This window comes from Ambystoma mexicanum, chromosome 6q (genome assembly GCF_040938575.1).
Source record: "Ambystoma mexicanum isolate Mex_15411 chromosome 6q, UKY_AmexF1_1, whole genome shotgun sequence".
Classification (NCBI taxonomy): domain Eukaryota; kingdom Metazoa; phylum Chordata; class Amphibia; order Caudata; family Ambystomatidae; genus Ambystoma; species Ambystoma mexicanum.
The window spans coordinates 1,301,042,825-1,301,060,911 of NC_090937.1; the positions used below are offsets into that span (position 1 = coordinate 1,301,042,825).

At 49.7% G+C, this 18,087-nt stretch overlaps 1 protein-coding gene across 1 annotated transcript in view; it reads right to left on the minus strand.

Moving 5' to 3' along the window:
- NCAPG (non-SMC condensin I complex subunit G) overlaps positions 1-18,087 on the minus strand; it is an 859,779-nt gene that overhangs the window by 192,851 nt on the left and 648,841 nt on the right. The gene's annotated exons all lie outside the window — the stretch shown is intronic.

An 18,087-nucleotide genomic window follows, 5' to 3' on the forward strand; every position in this document is an offset into this window, starting at 1 on the left:
TCAATTGGAAAACCGCATTATTACTTCTACTAACCTCTCGGCGGCATTTGATCTAGTTGATCAAAAAATCGTATGTGATCACTTAGACTCAGCTGCCCACTTCTCCCAAGAAGCCATTAGCTGGATCGAGTCATTCCTCAGCAACAGATCCATGCGGGTCTTCTCCACCTCTGCCGCCGCCGACCCCATCACATGCGGAGTCCCACAGGGCTCTTGCGTCTCCCCTACACTGTACAACGTGTTCACGAAGCCCCTGTTTGATGATCTAGATGGCCTGGGTATCACCTACACCAACCACGCCGATAATACACAGATCCTCATCCCGCTGACAGGAGACTACAATCAGGATTTGGCCTTGGTGAACAAAGTGTACCTCATCATTCAGGCATGGATGGCTTCGCACAGTCTATGCCTGAATGATGACAAGACTGAACTCCTCATCCTTGGTTTCACCCCAAACCTAACCAAAGTAGACCACAACTACACCAATTTAATTATAGACGGAACCCAATCAAGGTAGCCAAAGAAGTGAAAACCTTAGGAATATACATCGACCCCTCCCTTTCCTTCCATAAACAAGTCAGCTCTATGGCATTCTCCACGTCCTACACATGTAAGCTTATAAGAGCAGCCAAACACTTCTTATCCACTCAGGGCTGCATTACGCTAGCCAGAGCCTTGGTATTATCTAAACTGGACTACTATAATGCCCTCTACGTAGGAGCTAGCAAGCAAGTTACCAACAAAATACAGATGTTACAAAACAACGCTCTCAGAGCAGCGCTCAGCATTCCCAGGAGAGAACACATTTCCAACATTAGGATAAAACCCATAACTGGCTCAACACTACAGACAGAATCCTGCTTAAAGTAGCCTCTCTAACACACAAATGCCTTAACAACGCTGCCCCACGCTACCTAGTTGACAGAATAAGCAAATACACCCCCAACAGACCTACCAGAACCTCCAACGCAAACCCGCTCATAGTTCCCAGGTTGAAAAGCACCAAAATGGGTGGCAACAGGTGAAAGCAGCCCAACACTGGAACGCCCTACCACCATCCCCCAGGACACCCCAAACCTATACACACTTTAGACGCAACTATATCCAGTGGATAAAGAACAAGGACCACTAATACTACTAGCCCACCACACTGTTGCATAACATGTAAAGTATGTTAATTTGTAAATTTGTATATCATCTGCCTTATTGTAAACCTGTAAACTTTTCCCTCCATTGTCATATTGTAATAGTGTAATCTATAAGAAAGTGTGATGGGTAATAGGAGATGATCAATCCTGCTACATTCAGCCCAAAGGCCTGGTCCAACACTTGGAAAAATCCCTCCAAAGTTTTTTGGTGTGGCGAAACAATATCAGGAGGGGTTAATTAGCACATTGTTCTGAGAATGAGGGCGACTCTTTCTGATAACTTAGATCAGCCTGTGAATCATGACGTGCCTAGTGTAAACCAAGTTCCTGATCTGAATCCCTCCTTGCAAAAAGTTCTGGAATGACTCTAAATCTATCTGGACCATACTTCGTTATTAAAACTATTTGAACATTTTAATCTGGATTTGAAAGAGATGAGAGCTGAAGAGAGTTCTAAATTGAGTCTTTCTGCAGGCTATATTACGGCTAGGAACAAGAGCTTCCACACTCCACATGAGAAGCACCAAAAAAAAAAATCACTGACTGGGGGGATGCGTCTTCAGTGATTCTAAAGGCTGTGCCTGAGCTGCCTGAGGAGGCCTACCAGGAAGTGGTATGCTTGTATGGCTCTGTGGGTGGTATTATTCCACAAGTGTCCCATGACCACTGTGCGGGGGTCAATGGCTGCTACGAAGTTCAACCTGCAGACATGAGTTTGATGGATGATAATATCCTGTATATATCTGAAGGCCCTACAGCTGGGACTGGGGAGGTTATCTCGCCTCTTGAAAATCACTCAAGGGAAGAAGTCCTGGGTGGTGGGCCGTAATTGGCAATAGGGACTTTTTTCAATTGGGATGCCACAGGGGAAAAAAAATGAGAAGGGGCTTAAACACAAGGGGCTTTGTGGCTCCAGAAAGTTTCTGAGGAAGCCAAGAGTCAAATTGTTCACCTCACAAGGGGAGACTGAGCAAGGAGGTCAAACCCCAAAGGATAGGAATGAAAAGTAGGGTGAGAATCACAAAAGTGTAATGGATGCTTCACTGCTTATGACGGAAGGGCTGAATATGGCAGAAATCCTCTCTAAGCTTCTTGTGGTTATTAAAGTATTTGTCACAGACCAAGCTCTGACGTGGAGGTTGACTTGTCAGACCTTTATCCAGATGGATAAATTGAAGTACCCATTGTCAACTTTGTCGGAATTCATTCAGCTGGAACATGAGGGAGTTCATGGTATACTGGTCCTGGAACATATGTTAAGATCTCAACAGGACATCCTGCTTAATCGTTTGCATGTCTTGGATCTGTTGGCCAGTATCCCTTGACTTAGGAATATCTATACAAATGACATAACCCTGGCAGATTTCTCTGACCCCTCTAGGATGGATTTGGTTTTTCACCATATTGAATCTAAACTTGGCTTTGATTTGTTGTGGTCAGAGGTGGAATCCCTACTTATCATGGGTTACAATCTATTTAGATGGTCTTGTTCCTGGGGTAGCTGTGCTAGGCAAAAAAGACCATTTAAGTGGTGGCATATCCACCATCTACTAGATCTGGCTATAGGGAGGAAGCAGAGATATCCTCCAAAAGTCAGGAAGATGCATGGTTATGGCTTCAAAGTGGCATGGCGGGGGTTTGTACGAAAGGGGGCGGGGTGGGTTTGTGGCAAAGCATAGGATATGTGCATCAATTTCGCCTCCTGGAATACAAGAGGGTTTAGTCACCTTGTGAAGGTTGATATAAAGCTTTAAGGAATTTTCAGATAATTTCCAAGAGGTCTGGTTGACGGATGCACCACTCTTAGATGGGTGTGAGATGCATTTGCAAGCTGCGGTCCACGAGCCAAAAAGGGAAACCATCTGGTGGTCTTATAACTGTGGTAAAGACTGACTTAAGTAGGTACAGCTACAGGCTTCACACTAGTAATCCTGGATTATTGACGATTGGGCTATCCAGGATGTCAGCAACAGAAATGTATGGCATCTCCTACAGTCAGTGTTAAAAGGAATGTTAAAAAGTTTGGCGCAAGTGATGTCTATTGTGTTATGTTCCATGGGAATTTTGCAGAACACAGCCAAACCTGCATAGGTATCTCGGCGTGATAGAGGGGATCTCTCATTGCTCGATACTAGAATGAAGATCTCACTATGGAACTGATAGTTTAATGAAGATTAAAAAGAAAGATCTTCAATTTCTTACAAAAAGATAAAGGATTATATTCCCTGCAAAGTACAGGTGGTAGAGTGTTCCAAGCCCCAATTACATTAACTAGGAAAAGAACAGCCCCCTAATCTCTCCTTCCTGTAGAAGGCATATTCAGATTCCTGTTTTGTCTTAATCTTGTGGCGCGCAAGGAGGTATACGAGATCAACTTGTAGAACAGTGGATTTGCTGTGGGGTATAAGACTTTGATGCTTGCTTTTGAATATTATCTGATTTTATCATCATAAGCCAGTTTAGAGATCCGAGTGCTGGGGTGATGCTCATATTTCGGGTATTTTGAAAGAAGTCATGGTCGCTGTGTTTTGGACTCTCTCCAATCTTATGATAATGTAATTAGGGAGGCCAATCAATAGATCATGTTTGAAATGCTGGCGAGAATACACAAGAGAATTCATCACCATCACCTGGTGGGAAGAAAGCCAGGTAAGGTAAGCGTCTTTTATTTTCCTAACCATAAAGATCTTATGACTTGAGATACTTGAGAATTCAAGTTATTTTCTAGAATTATACCTAGATTCTTTACCTTCGCGCATGGAACAGGGCATTGCCCAGAAAAGCTATGCCAGCATGATGGTGTCCAAATGAAACAAGTTACTAACCTGTAACTGTTTTTCTCCACTATGGGTCTGACATGGATTCACATGCTCATGAATATTCCCCATAGTCAGGCTGGGAATCCTCAATAAAGAAAAAATCAGTTTCATTTTCATTTCTGAACTGGCTTTCTCCTAACAACCAATCACTGAGCTCTGGGTTATACTGCCCCTAGCCAATGACTGCCCTCTACCTAAGCCCCAGAAGAGCCGCAGAGGGGTAGGCAGGAGGGTTTGCATGTGAATCCATGCCAGACCCATGCTGGAGAACAACAGTTGCAGGTAAGTAACTTGTTCCTTCTCCAGCATGGGGTCTGGCATGGATTCACATGCTCATGAATAAAGAATACATAGCAGTACACATGCACAACCACAGGAGGTGGCAAGGCTCAACATTAGCATCTCTTACCTCCTCACCAGACTCACGTTCAAGCGAACAGGTTCCACAGCACTGCTTTGCCGACTTTGGACTCCTCCCTGGAATCCTTGTCGATGCAGTATAATTTTGTGAAGGTGTGCATTGACCTCCACGTCGCAGCCTGTCGCAGCCCTGCAAAAGTCCAGGAGGGGCACACCAGAAAGGAACGCCGTTGTCTCAGCGATCGCTCTGGAAGAGTGGGCTCTCGGACGGGCAGGCGGTTTGCAAACAGGTGACTGTGGGTGATACAGCCGGAGAGCCACCTGGAAATGGAAGCCTTGGACAGGGCCTTCCCATGGTTAACAGGACCAAAGTTCAAAGAGTTGAGAGGTTTTCCAGAAACTCTTTGTGCAGGCCACAAAAAACTTCAGCGCTCTAGCTACCATCCAGCGAGTGCAAAGTCCTCTCAGCCGGCGACTAAGGCATTGGAAAAAACACAGGCAACACCAAGGGCTCATTTAGATGAAAGTCCGACGGCACCTTGGGCATGAAGAAGGGGTCTGTCCGCAGCACCACCCTTGTCTCGTGGAAAGTCAAGTAAGGTGGTTTACAGGAGAGGGCCTGGATCCCTCCCAATGTCGTGCAAAGGTGATGGCCACGAGAAGAACAAGTTACTTTCTTACCTGGTAACGTTCTTTCGATGGGATGGTCCGACGACGTATTCCATATCTATGACAGGTAATATCCAGAGCTGTGCGGCTTCGGAAAATCTTTGGCGCCTGCGTCCTGCGTCGATGCGCCGTCCCCGAGGACCTCCTCCGACGGCCGACGTCACCCGATGTGATAAGTAGGACGCACGACGCCCATAGCCTCAGTTATAGTTTTTTCCCAGAACGTGTGCCACCAGTTTTCTGCCAGTCAGACACACAAGGCCTTGCGGAACGCAAGCTGCAATCGCAAAAGAAATTCTGCAGCGGGGAAGGCAGGGAGGGAGCGATATGGAATACGTCGTCGGACCATCCCATCGAAAGAACGTTATCAGGTAAGAAAGTAACTTTCTCTTCGAGGGGACTGGGTCCTCCGACGTATTCCATATCTATGAAAGACTCCCAAAGCAGTACAAAGCAAGGATGTGGGAAAGAATTTAGAATACAAATTTAGCATGCCCAATCAAATTGCGGAATAGAGAACTGCCTTGCCAAAGGCCAGATATAGCCCTCTGATGGAATCGAGGGAGTAGTGACATACAAAGGTATGTACTGAAGCCCAGGTGGCTGCATCACAGATGTGACGAATAGGAACTCCCCTCTGCAGAGCAGTAGACGCAGCCACTCCCCTGGTAGAATGGGCCCGCAAGCCAGCCGGAGGATCCTTACCCGCCAAGCGGTAACACTCGGAGATAGCTAAAATAATCCAACGAGACAAAGTCTGTTTCGTCACAGCTTGTCCCAAACGCTTTCCAGCGTAACCAATGAAAAGTTGATCGTTCACTCTGACCCGGGACATGCGCGAAATATAAAAGCTCAACGCTCTCTTAGGATCAAGCCTATGGAGCTTCTCCTCTTCCTTACCAGGATGTGGAGGAGGATAGAACGCCGGAAGAACAACCTTCTGGCTCAAATGAAATTCCGAAACCACCTTCGGAAGAAAAGAAGGACGAACTCTAAGGACAACCCTGTCCTTATGAAACACAGTGAAGGGTGGCTTAACTGAAAGTGCCTGTAACTCACTCACTCTGCGAGCGGAAGTAACCGCAACCAAAAACACAGTTTTAAGAGTTAACAGCCTCAAAGGGCAAGAATGTAAAGGCTCAAACAGAGCACCTATAAGAAACTTAAGAACAAGGTTCAAATGCCAACCTGGCACCAGAAAAGGTGACGGAGGGAACACATTAGTGAGCCCTTTCAAAAACTGCGAAATTAAAGGAATTTTAAAATAGGAACACGCTACAGACGAGCGCTTCAATATGGACAGCGCCGCCAGGTAACCTTGAATGGTCCCCACTTGCAAGCCCCTGTGGGCCAAAGAAAGCAAAAAAGACAGAACCATGGGAATGTCACATTCAAATGGATCCACATTCTGAACTCTGCACCAGTCGCAGAACTTTCTCCAACGGCAACGATACAGAGACTTAGTTGCCGGCCGCCTGGCCGAGAGCAACACCTCCATCACGTCTTCAGGGAGGTCCCAATCCTTATACCTCAACCTTTCAGAAGCCAAGCGTAAAGATTGAGGGATCTGACCTCTGGATGGAGAACCTGACCCCCCTCCCGTGAGAGCAGATCGTCTCGGTAGGGAAGACGACGTGGAGGGCAGATGGACAAGTCTAGAAGGTCCGGGTACCACGTCCTCCGGGCCCACGTCAGAGCAATGAGGATCACCCAGGAACCGAACCTCAACCTCCGCAGCACTTGCGGGATGACGGGGACTGGAAGAAACGCGTACAGCAGTGGGAATGACCACTCCACCACGAACGGGTCTCCTAAGGCTCCTTTTGGAGGAAATTCCTGCGAGCAAAACCTTTCACACTTCCGGTTGACACTGGAGGCGAAGAGATCCACTTGAGGGGTCCCCCAAAGGGCGAAATCTCCAGGAGAATCTCCTGAGCCAGCTCCCACTCGTGAGAGATCGAGCTCTGCCTGCTCAGAGCGTCCGCCGTCTCGTCGTCGTCTCCGGCCAGATGAACAGCCGAGATCGAAACTTCCTGCTGGATGGCCCAGAATTCGAGCTGCATCGCCTCCCTGCACAGCGGAAGTGACCCTGCCCCCCCCCCCCCGCCTTTGTTGAGGTAGTGCATGGCCACCGTGTTGTCCGTTAGAATCAGGACACTCTTTCCGCGCACAGTCGGCAGAAAAGCCTTCAGGGCTAGTCTGACGGCCCTCAGCTCCAACAGATTGATATGGAGTCTGGACTCCGACGGAGACCAACGACCGCTGACTGTCAACTCGTTGGCATGAGCCCCCCATCCCGTGAGGGATGCGTCCATCACGATTCTCACCTCCGGCCAGGGCAGCCAAAATGGGGCCCCCTTCATCAGATTGCCCTCGACGGCCCACCACAGAAGGTCCCGGGCCACCGAGGGCGGCACCTGAACAGGGTCTGACAGCCTGTCGGAGGACTCAGACCACTGGAGCTTGAGTGCCCACTGCAAAGATCTCATCCGCAGACGAGCCTCTGGCACCAGAAGAATGCAAGATGCCATGAGGCCGAGCAGTCTCAAGAACTCGGACGCTGAGAGATCCTGGGCAAAATGAAACTTGTGCACCATGTGCTGAATGTGAAGAACCCTCACCTGAGGAGGAAAACACTGCCCAAGGGATGTGTCCAGCACTGCTCCGATGTACTGGAGCCTCTGCGTTGGTGTCAAATGGGACTTATTTAAATTGAGGGAGAAGCCCATCCTGTGAAGGGAGTGGCAGGTGACAGACAGATGATCCAGGACTTGCTCGGGAGAGCTCCCCCTGATGAACCAATCGTCCAGGTAGGGGTAGACGTGAATCCCCCCTTTCCTGAGATGCGCTGCCACCACCACCATGAGCTTGGTGAAAATCCTCGGGGCGGAGGTCAATCTGAACGGCAGGACCCGAAACTGAAAGTGCGAGTCGCCAACCGCGAACCTCAGGTACTTCTTGTGCTTGGGATGGATCAGCACATGGAAGTAAGCATCCTTGAGGTCGAGAGACACGAACCAGTCCTGAAGTTGAAGGGCCTGGAGGACTTGAGAAAGAGTCACCATCTTGAACTTGTCCTTCCTGAGGAGTCTGTTCAAACCGCGCAAGTCCATGATGGGTCTCAATCCCCCGTCTTTCTTCGATATCAAAAAATAAGTGGAATACCATCCCTTATTCCTCTCCGCTACAGGCACCAGTTCTATGGCGCCTTTCTCCAGCAGGGCTTGAACTTCCTGCGCAAGGAGCGGATCCGGACTCTTCAAAGAGAGGTTCCCTGGTGGATTGTCGTGAGGCCTCTGCCGAAAAGGAAGACAGTAGTCATGTGTTATGATCTCCAGAACCCACACATCCGAAGTAATGGCTTGCCACTCTACAAGATGCTGCGCCAGCCTTCCCCCAACCGGCGAACCATGGGACCTGGCCTCATGACTGAGTGGTAGCGGCTGCGGCGTTGCCCGAGGGCAAAGAGGCAACTGCCCGAGCGGCCTTGGCACCTCGAGTACCTTTATTTCCACCTCTGGCACTCTTACGATGGCCTCTGACTGCTAGCTCCCCTCGCTTTACTGAAGGACGAGCAATAGCGAAAGGAACCTCCCCCTCCATTGCTGTCCCCTAGGACGAAAAGGTGGAGGTTGGCGAACTGCAGCGCCCAACGACTTCGCTGCAGCTTTGGAGGTCTGCAACCTCTCAAGGCTCTCGTCAGCCTTGCTGCCAAAAAGGTGTTCACCGTCAAAGGGCATGTTGAGGAGCCGGGACTGCACATCAGGAGCGAACCCAGAGTTCCGCAACCACGCAAACCTGCGCATTACAGTGCTCGCCGCCATGGACCGGCTGACACAATCTGCCAAGTCCAAACCCGACCGAACGGCCTGAAAACATGGCATCCTTGCCATCCTGAACCATAGCAAGGAAACCATCCCGTTCGTCCCCTTCGGGAATATGTACAGCCGCTAAGACAACACAGTTCCACAGAGTGTGTGTGAAACGAGACAAGGCACATATGGAGTTGGCCGCCTGAAGCGCCATACCCCCCCGAAGAAAACACTTTCTTCGCCCAGCCGTCAAAATGTTTGTTGTCCCTATCCGGAGGAATGGTAGGATACGACGCCTGCTTTGCCGGGGCCGTAGCCGTCTGCACCACCAAACTCTCCGGAGTGGGGTGCCTAGACAAGTAGCAGGGGTCGCTACTGGCTGGACGGTATTTTCGCGACAAAGACTTGCCCACTGCCGGGAGACTCTCCGGAGCAGTCCAAGCCATCGCCACCCTTCTCTGCAGAGCCATATGAAAAGGCAAAAACGGGTCAGTGGGGGGGACCGAGATCAAGGATGTCCGTGAGATCATCCTGAACGAACTCCCCTGGGGGAGCTGACCAACCCAAGTACTCGGTGACCCGAGACATAAGGCGCCGATATGAAGAATCGGCATGAGTGCCAGGCTCCGGCCTACAAAACTCCACCTCAGGAGAGGTGTCCAGTCCACTGGCATCATGCAGCGACTGCCGCAGGTCATCAAACTGGCTATGGCCCGTGATAAGTTCATCTGGAACCGTAACCGGAACCAAGCCGCCATCAGAGCCTTCATCACCCTCTGAAATGTACTCCAGGCGGGGAGAGGAAGACCTCTGGGGACCAAAGCAGTGCCTGACCTTAGCCAGAGCCTTTCTAGGGGCAAACCCCGTGCCACGGGGCCCCTCCAACACCACTGCCTCGAAAGGTGTTGAGGGCGCCGAACAAGTCGGCGTCGACAGAAAAGGCATCGAGCGAATCGACGTCTACGTCAGCTGCAGCGCCGGCAGCATCGGCGGCGTCGACACAGACCTCAAAGCCGGAGCTCCGAGCGTGTCTCTCGACGACCTAGGCGCCGACGGCCCCCTCAGAGGCGGAGCCTCGATAGAAATCGTCGACAACCTCGGCGCCACAGACGTCGACGTCTTCTTCAAAGACGGCACAGGATCACGCGGTCTCGAGCGCGTCGAGGACCGGGACCTGGAACGGGCATGGCGAGAACGGCTACCCTTGTCTGAGCGGGACCGCTCCCGCGAGCCGTGCCGACCACCCGAGCCCGAAGGCGTACGAGCGGTGTCTCTCGACCGGTGCTGACTGACCCCACTCGGAGGCGCAGACGGACCGGTGCCCTGCGATTCAAGAATCGCTAGCATCTGCTTCCCGAAGGAAGCCCATTCCTCCGGTGTCGCTTGCGTGGAGGGATAAGCGACCCGCCGACGGGCGGAGTCCTCGGAAGAGGACGGGGAAGGCGACCTATGCCGGCGCTTCCAGGAATGCCTCGAAGAGGCGGAGGAGTGGCGAGACTGACTCCTGGAAGGAGACCCACTGGACTTCCGATGAGGACGCAGAGAGTCGCCCCTCGAGTCATCCGTCGAAAGCCCCGCAGACCTCGACTTCCGGGACTTAGACACCCGGCCTACCGACAACTTCTTCTTGCGTTCCTGCAAGGCCTTTGCCGTGAGCGACTGGCAGTCGACACAGTCATCCGTATCGTCGGCCTCCACGAGGCACCAGAGGCAGGCGTTGTGCGAGTCCGTGACCGACATCTTGGACCCACAGTCCCCGCATTTCTTGAAGCCTGGACGCGGGGTTGAAGACGAAGACGACCTCGCAACGAACAGGTCTTCACAACAAACCGAACAGGTTCAACGAACCGAGAATTGAAAACCGCAAACTCCAACGAGTCGAGGCGTACCGAGATTCACGAAGCGAACACGTTTGCGGAAAAAACGGAACTGAGGCTATGGGCGTAGTGCGTCCTACTTATCACATCGGGTGGCGTTGGCCGTCGGAGGAGGTCCTTGGGGACGGCGCATCGACATCATCGACGCAGGAGCCAAAGATTTTCCTAAGCAGCACAGCTGTGGACATTACCCATCATAGATATGGAATACGTCGGCGGACCCAATCCCCTCGAAAAGCAGTTTTCCACAACAAAAACTTGAGGGGTGCAGAATGCATAGGCTTAAACGAAGGTCCCATGAGCCTAGTAAGCACCACATTGAGCTCCCACGCCGGGAACAGAGCCTTCACCGGCGAGAACGAGCGGAATAGCCCCTTGATGAATTCCTCGTACAAAACGGTGCAACCACAAGGATGGTCGTCCTGGGGATCTGGTGTAGCGGGAGATAGCAGCCAGATGAACCTTGGAGGCACGGCCCAGCCCCGATTTGGCCAACGACAGAAAATATGGAAGTACCTGAGGAGCCGTGACACCAAATAGCAAATCCCTTCCATTTAAGGCCATAGCATTTCAAAGTAGACGATGCTCTAGCCTTGGCGAGAACTTTTTTGCAGTCCGCCGGGAGATCGTAGCCACCGAATTCTAGCGCTGCAGGAGCCAATCCCTCAGGTCCAGAGATCCTGGATCGTGGTGAAGAATGGTACCACCTTTCCTGGCGAGAAGATCTGTGACCACTGGCAGCTTGACTGGTGGAGACGCTGACATGCTGAGAAGGGCCGGGTACCAGATCTGCCTCGGCCACGCCGGTGCAACGAGAATCATTCGGAACCGGCACTGTTTGAGTTGACTGATGACTCGAAGTAACAACGGCAACGGAGGGAATGCATACAGAAAGAGGCCTTTCCAAGGGAATGAGAATGCGTCCCCCACGCTGCACTGCTCAGGGAACCTGCTGGCAAACGCCTGGCACTTTGTGTTCGTCGCAAACAAGTCGATCTGGGGAATGCCCCATTTGAGGAACAGGTTCTCCACTAGGTCCTGCAGAATTTCCCACTCGTGGCAAGAGCGAAGCTCCCTGTTCAGGGAGGCAGCGACCATGTTCTTTACTCCTGCCAGATGAAACGGGATAAGGAACATCCACTGGGCGACAGCCCAGTGCCATAAGTCCTGCGCCTCTTTGGAGAGCGCTTGTGACCTGGTGCCCTCTTGTTCCCGAATGTAAAACATCATGGTGGTGTTGTCCGTGAAGACCCGCACCACCTTGCCTTTGAGGGACGGCAGGAACGACCTGAGGGCCCAAAACACTGCCCGTAGCTCCAGAATGTTGATATGCAACATCTTTTCCTTCAGCAGCCACAGGCCTCTGGCGTGAAGACTTCCAGTGTGGGCTTTCCATCCCTCCAGGGAGGAGTCCGTTGTTACCGTCTCCTGATGGGGTGGGGTCTGACAATCCACATCTCCGGTGAGATGAGAGCGTATGCCCTCACCATCCTATCACCCGATGGAATCCCTCATTGAGAGCGATCTTGTCCTGAAGACTCACAGGCACCTAAATCCAACGGGCATCAAGGAACTCCTGCAGTGGCTGCATCCGTAGCCTTCAGTCGGATGAGATGAACAAGTTACTTACCAACTGTAACGTTCTTTCGGTTGGATGTTCCTCCCACGTATTCCTCATCTTAGATATATCCTTACCTTCAGCTTTGCTGCTTCGGAAATTTTCTCTCTCTCCACCAGAGTGCGCTCCACGCGAGGCTGTGCGTCGATGACCCTCTGCGGCCTCCGTCGAGCGTCAACGTCATCTGCTGTACAAATGCCTCAAGCACACCTATTGGCCTCAGTTCTCTTTTTTCGTATATTGTAGCCAATGGATTGCAGTTAATGGTGTCCCTCTTGACTCAAGTCTTAAGAATTTACACTGTAAACCACGTAAACTCTACAGTGGGGTAGGTTGGGAGGGTTGATGAGGAATAAGTGGGAGGAACATCCAATCGAAAGAACGTTACAGTTGTTAAGTAACTTGTTCTTCAAATAGATTGTGTCCTCCCATGTATTCCTCATCTTAGACTCCCAAAGCAGTTTTGTATTGGAGGTGGAAGTACAGATATTTTAGTCATGTACAGAATGAAGTACTGATTTAGCGAACAGACCTCGTGAAGAAGTCGAATCTAGAGCATAATGTTTTATAAAAGTATGCATGGATGACCATGTGGTTGCTGTGCAAATATCTTGCACAGGGACATCCCTTTGAAGTGCTGTTGAAGTTGCCATGCCCTGGTTGAATGAGCCCTCAGTCCATCTGGAGGATCTTTCCCAACAAATCTATAACATTCAGTTATAGCCAAAATTATCCATCTAGATGATGTTTGCTTGGTCACGGCTAGTTCCAATTTGCGGTCAGTGTATCCCACAAAAAGTTGGTCACACTGACGTTTTTCCAATTTTGAAATATAGAAGCTAAGAGCTCTTCTAGGATCTAACCTATGTAGCTGTTCCTCTTCCTTACTTGCGTGAGGAGGGTAGAATGTAGGCAGTGTTATTTTTTGTGACAGGTGAAAATCTGAGACACTTTTTGGCAAGAAAGAGTGTTTTACTCTAAGGGCACAAAAAAGGTAGCAGGCGCCCCTCTCTCGAAAGAACATGGCATGATAACCTGTTCAGTGGTTTTTAACTACTTTAAGAGTTCGCAGCCATCTGCTTTTTGCTCACTGTACCTTTCACAGAAGGGAAATATTCATTTGCACATCAGTCTTTGCATGGGGGCAACATGGGGGCAACCAGACGTGAACTCCCTGCTCACTGTGCTCAGAGAGTCACAGCTTCACCTCACTGATGAGGCCCAACAAGGCTGAAACACGTGTATGGGGTTGCTGTTGGCACTCTTGTTCAGAGAGGAATTACCCTAGCATTTCGGTGCTGACTGCCCATGTGGGCGGGACAAAGACTGATATGCAAATGGATATTTCTCATCTGTGGAAGGTACAGTGAGCAAAAAGCGTGTGCTGCAAAATGTCATCTCAGAATAGGTTATCATGCCATGTTCCTTCTGGAGAGGAACGCCTGCTACCTTTTTGAAATATTTACTCTAAGGACCACTTTATCTTTATAAAAGATGGTGTGAGGAGGCCCGCTAGAAAGTGCCTGTGCCACTTACCCTGCGGGCTGATGTAATTGCCACAAGAAGTATGGTTTTAAAAGGAGCCTTAACGGACAAAAATGTAAAGGCTCAAATGGAATGCATGTGAGGAGCTTTAGTACCAAGTTTAAGTTCCGCACAGGAACTTGAAAAGGTATTGGAGGAAACACATTTAGACCTTTTAAGAATTGAGTTATTAAAAAGGTATCTTAAAGTAAGATTCTTCTTCTAAGGAACGCTTAAAAATGGATAGTGCTGCTAAATAACCTTTTATTGTGCCAACCTAGAGCCCCAGATTAGCCAAGTGTAATAGAAAAGATAATATTGTGGGAATATTACACTGAAATGGGTCCACATCCTTATCTCTGCACCAGTTACTGAACTTGTTCCAACGACACCGATACAGTGATTTTGTTGCTGGCCTTCTGGCCGAAAGCAAGATCTCCATGACTTCATCCGGAAGGTCGCAATCCTTATATAGCAACCTCTCAGAAGCCATGCGTGAAGGTTGAATGTCTTGACCTCTGGATGGAGAACGTGACCATCCTCTTGCGAGAGAAGATCCTCTCTTTTTGGAAGACGTATTGGAGGGCAGATGGACATGTCCAGAAGGACCTTGTACCACGTTCTCCTGGCCCAATCCGGGGCAATTAAGATCATGGTTTTCCTGAACTTTCTCAACCTCCTGATTACCTGAGGGATTCATGGGGACTGGAGGAAACTCATACAGAAGTGGAAACTCACATTCCACTACGAAAGCGTCCCCTAGAGCTCCTCTCGGGGTTAATTCCCTTGAGCAGAACAGTTCGCATTTCCTGTTGACACTGGTCGCGAACAGATCCACTTGTGTGGTTCCCCAAAGGGCGAAGATCTCTTGAAGGACTTCCTGAGCTATTTCCAACTCGTGGGAAACTGTGCTCTGCCTGCCCAGAGCGTCCGCCGCTGTGTTTTGCTCTCCGGCTAGATGAACTGCCAACAAAGATCCCTTCTTGTATTGCCCAGAACCAGAGCTTCATTGCTTCTCTGCACAGTGGTAGGGACCCTACTGTCGGGGGGGGATTCTGCCGGGGTCGGCCGGGCCGTCCGCAGACCTCCGGGCAGGGAGGCCCCAACTCCTCCCGTGTATATCTCGGATCGAGACAGAGTATGAGGCACACACAAGGAGCAAGGCAACTTCTGCCGTTTATTATGCAAACGGCAGGGATGGGTCAAGGAGCGTACGCGTTCGTCCTGACACACACACAATAGTGGGGCTCGCAGGCCCTTTTTACTACATTATGACGCGCTACTTGCGTCATTCCAAAAAGTTACCAAAAGAACCTATCGCCACTCTTGATTGGTTGCTCGAGTGGTGGGGTTAGTATAGTACGCATATAGAGAATGATATTAGTGGTTAAGATGTAGTCAGGTGGTATATCTGGGTTGTCCCTACAATTAGATACATAAGAATTGTTACATGAAGACCCCTGAGGATTGGCTAACGTTACTGACGTCTGAGATAAGAACCTCATGTTCTGATTGGTGCATCCGTGAGCTCCCCAGCCTGGGACCACCGTTGTTCCCAGCACACGGTGCACCTGTGGTTGCAACAGTGTTTCAATATGGGTACGTGCAGGCAATGTGAGGATTTATTCATAGGTGGGAGACTGACCGTTCCCACTGTAGCAGGTGTCCATTGAGCCTTTCAAGTGTGTCGGCCTGCGTCTCGTAGCGAGGTACCCAGACGCCTTTTCTCTCCTGGGTTTTGGCATCTCGTCAGGTTCGGCTTGGTCACGTGGGGAGGGACCGTGTTTGAGGCATAATTCTGCACAATTAATATTGTTTTTCCACTGTATGTCTGGTTTAATTTGCAGATATGATTTTAACATTGGTACGTGGAGTGCGAGGTTGCAACATCGTGCCTTTGAAGATTTGTTTCTTGACTGTGGGTTTGCAACATTACGACCTTGGCTGGTTGCTCCACTGGGTTCTTTCTGCAGGCTCAGCAACCTGACTTTTGCTTTGTTAATGTCCACGGGAACTCTTGCTTGAGGCCTACTTGGGCCTGGTGCACGAGTAATCCATTTAGTGCATGGATGCTTTAGGTTATAGTGGCATACAGTTTCATGGCCAGTATCGTGTTTCCATTATATCTCTCATGATGGTAACGGGTTTCAAGAGAAGCGTGAGCAAACGTTATAAATGAGCTCATGGTGCGTCTTGCGTTTCTGCATTCTGAAAGCCTATGTAAAAATAATAAAGATGCACGTCCGTGAATAAGCCTGTCGCCTACGTCAGAGCACTGAGTATGTTCTTCGTGTAGATTGGTGTGGAAATGTTCAGCGTGTATAATAGTTCAGCGGTGCTTCCCGTTATCTAGGTCGTCATGGCATCTCTAACGATGTGTAGATTTCAGTCTAGTTGGTCCGTGCCGCAGGTGTCGGCATGGCCAGTGCGGGCTGTTGGGCAGGCAGATGGACACATCCGTATGTTTCTGTACCAGGGTATTTGGTCATCTGGTAAATGGGCAAACTCTTCTCGTGGCGGGTGTCTGGGCCGCGACCCTCTAGGCCAAGCGCGAGAGGTGAAGGACGGGAGTCTGGTTTTCCATTCTCCCACTTCAGTCCCCCCTCTGGTCGACTTGTCGACCACAAACATATCCTTCTCGTTATCTCCTCTTACTCTCCATATCTTGGTTATCCCTCCGAGATGTCCATAATGGTTTACGTGATCTTCAAATGACCAATACATGTATTCGCATGTTCCTCCAGGAGTACAGTACACCCATCTTCCTATGTAGCTCCTAGGGTTCCTTGGGTTCTCGATCTTCACTGATGGTGGGTCTAGATGATTGGCGATGATTTGGGTGCGCAACTTCTCCCTTTCGTGTATTATCACACCTGTGTGCTGGCCGTCATCCGCTGGCATCAAGGGGTGCATTCCCACCATTTCCAGCAACTCATCAGTTGAGCGCGCCTTCCGGGCTTTCCAAAATCTAATTATTATCAGTGCAGCTCCAGCCAAAATAGCACATCCCACTATTATTTTCAGTCCATCTGACAGCCAAGATGGCATCCATGACCATAATAGTGAAAACCAGCTTTTATCCTTGTTTACGCCGTTACTTTCGTCCATCATTTTGGAGTGCATCTGGGCCAATTGTGAAACTGCTTCTGTTAGTGTACCATTGTCGGCATCGTTGGCAGGTATGAACGTGCAGCATGATTGTCCTATCTTTGCACAAACTCCTCCTTCCATTGCTGTGAGAAGGTCCAATACATATCTGTTCTGTAGTGCTACCATCCTTACAGCTCGCAGCTCCTCTTTAATTGCGTTAAACCCATTTACTGTCGAATTTATGGTCATCATTAGTTCCCATCTGGTTATTTGCAGCCATTTTGCGTTTGCGTATGCCTGCAGTCCCGGATGTATTATTGAGGAGAAGAACATTGCTGCTCTGCTGAATAGTCTGTGTTCTGGCGGTATTGATGTTAGTTCCGTTTCCGACCTTCCCCACAGATAATTTCCTGTTAATGGCTCTCCTTGTCTTTTTCTCCTGTTTAGGACAGTATCATTGCTGTTGGTCCTGTTTTCTTGCTCCTTCTGGAGTGGTGCAGATCTCTTTCTTCTCCTGTCTCCTTCATCCATTTTCGGAAATTTCGCCACATCGACATGCTTCTTAGGTACCACTAGTGATGGTACATTGACGTGTACCATTGTGCACACACCACTCCACAGGGGAGGCAGTGTATGATATGCCTTTTCTCCACAGGCCCAATAATGGTCCATTATTACTGCTGTTCCCGCTCCCCCCTCAGGTAACTCCATCACACTTGCACAATTGGTGTTATATCCCACGTCCACCTCTCCTTTATGCTGGTAACATACTTTGGGCGCAGTCAATGGTAATATAGTTATCGGGTCTTCATCTTCTTCTACCCACGTGAGCATTGGTACATACTTGATCCATGTCGTCCAACATCGATGATTGTGTGTCTCGATGGTTGAGATAGTTTCTTTTGTTATCATGTTGCTGCCAACCACTCCTATCTCCCAGCTGGTACCCAGGAACACCTTTCCTGTTATCGTCAGTAATGGCCTCTCCCAGCATCCTTGTTTACCCGGAACTTCCGTGGCGTACCAATCACATGGTAGATACTGCAGTGTTACCTTCTTTGTTTCTCCTTTTTCAGGGCCACTTGTTATGTATCTGAATGCTTCAGCATGTAAACTGGTCTTGTGATAACTCAGATAGGTCTTGAGGAAGTTGTTTTCATATGGGTA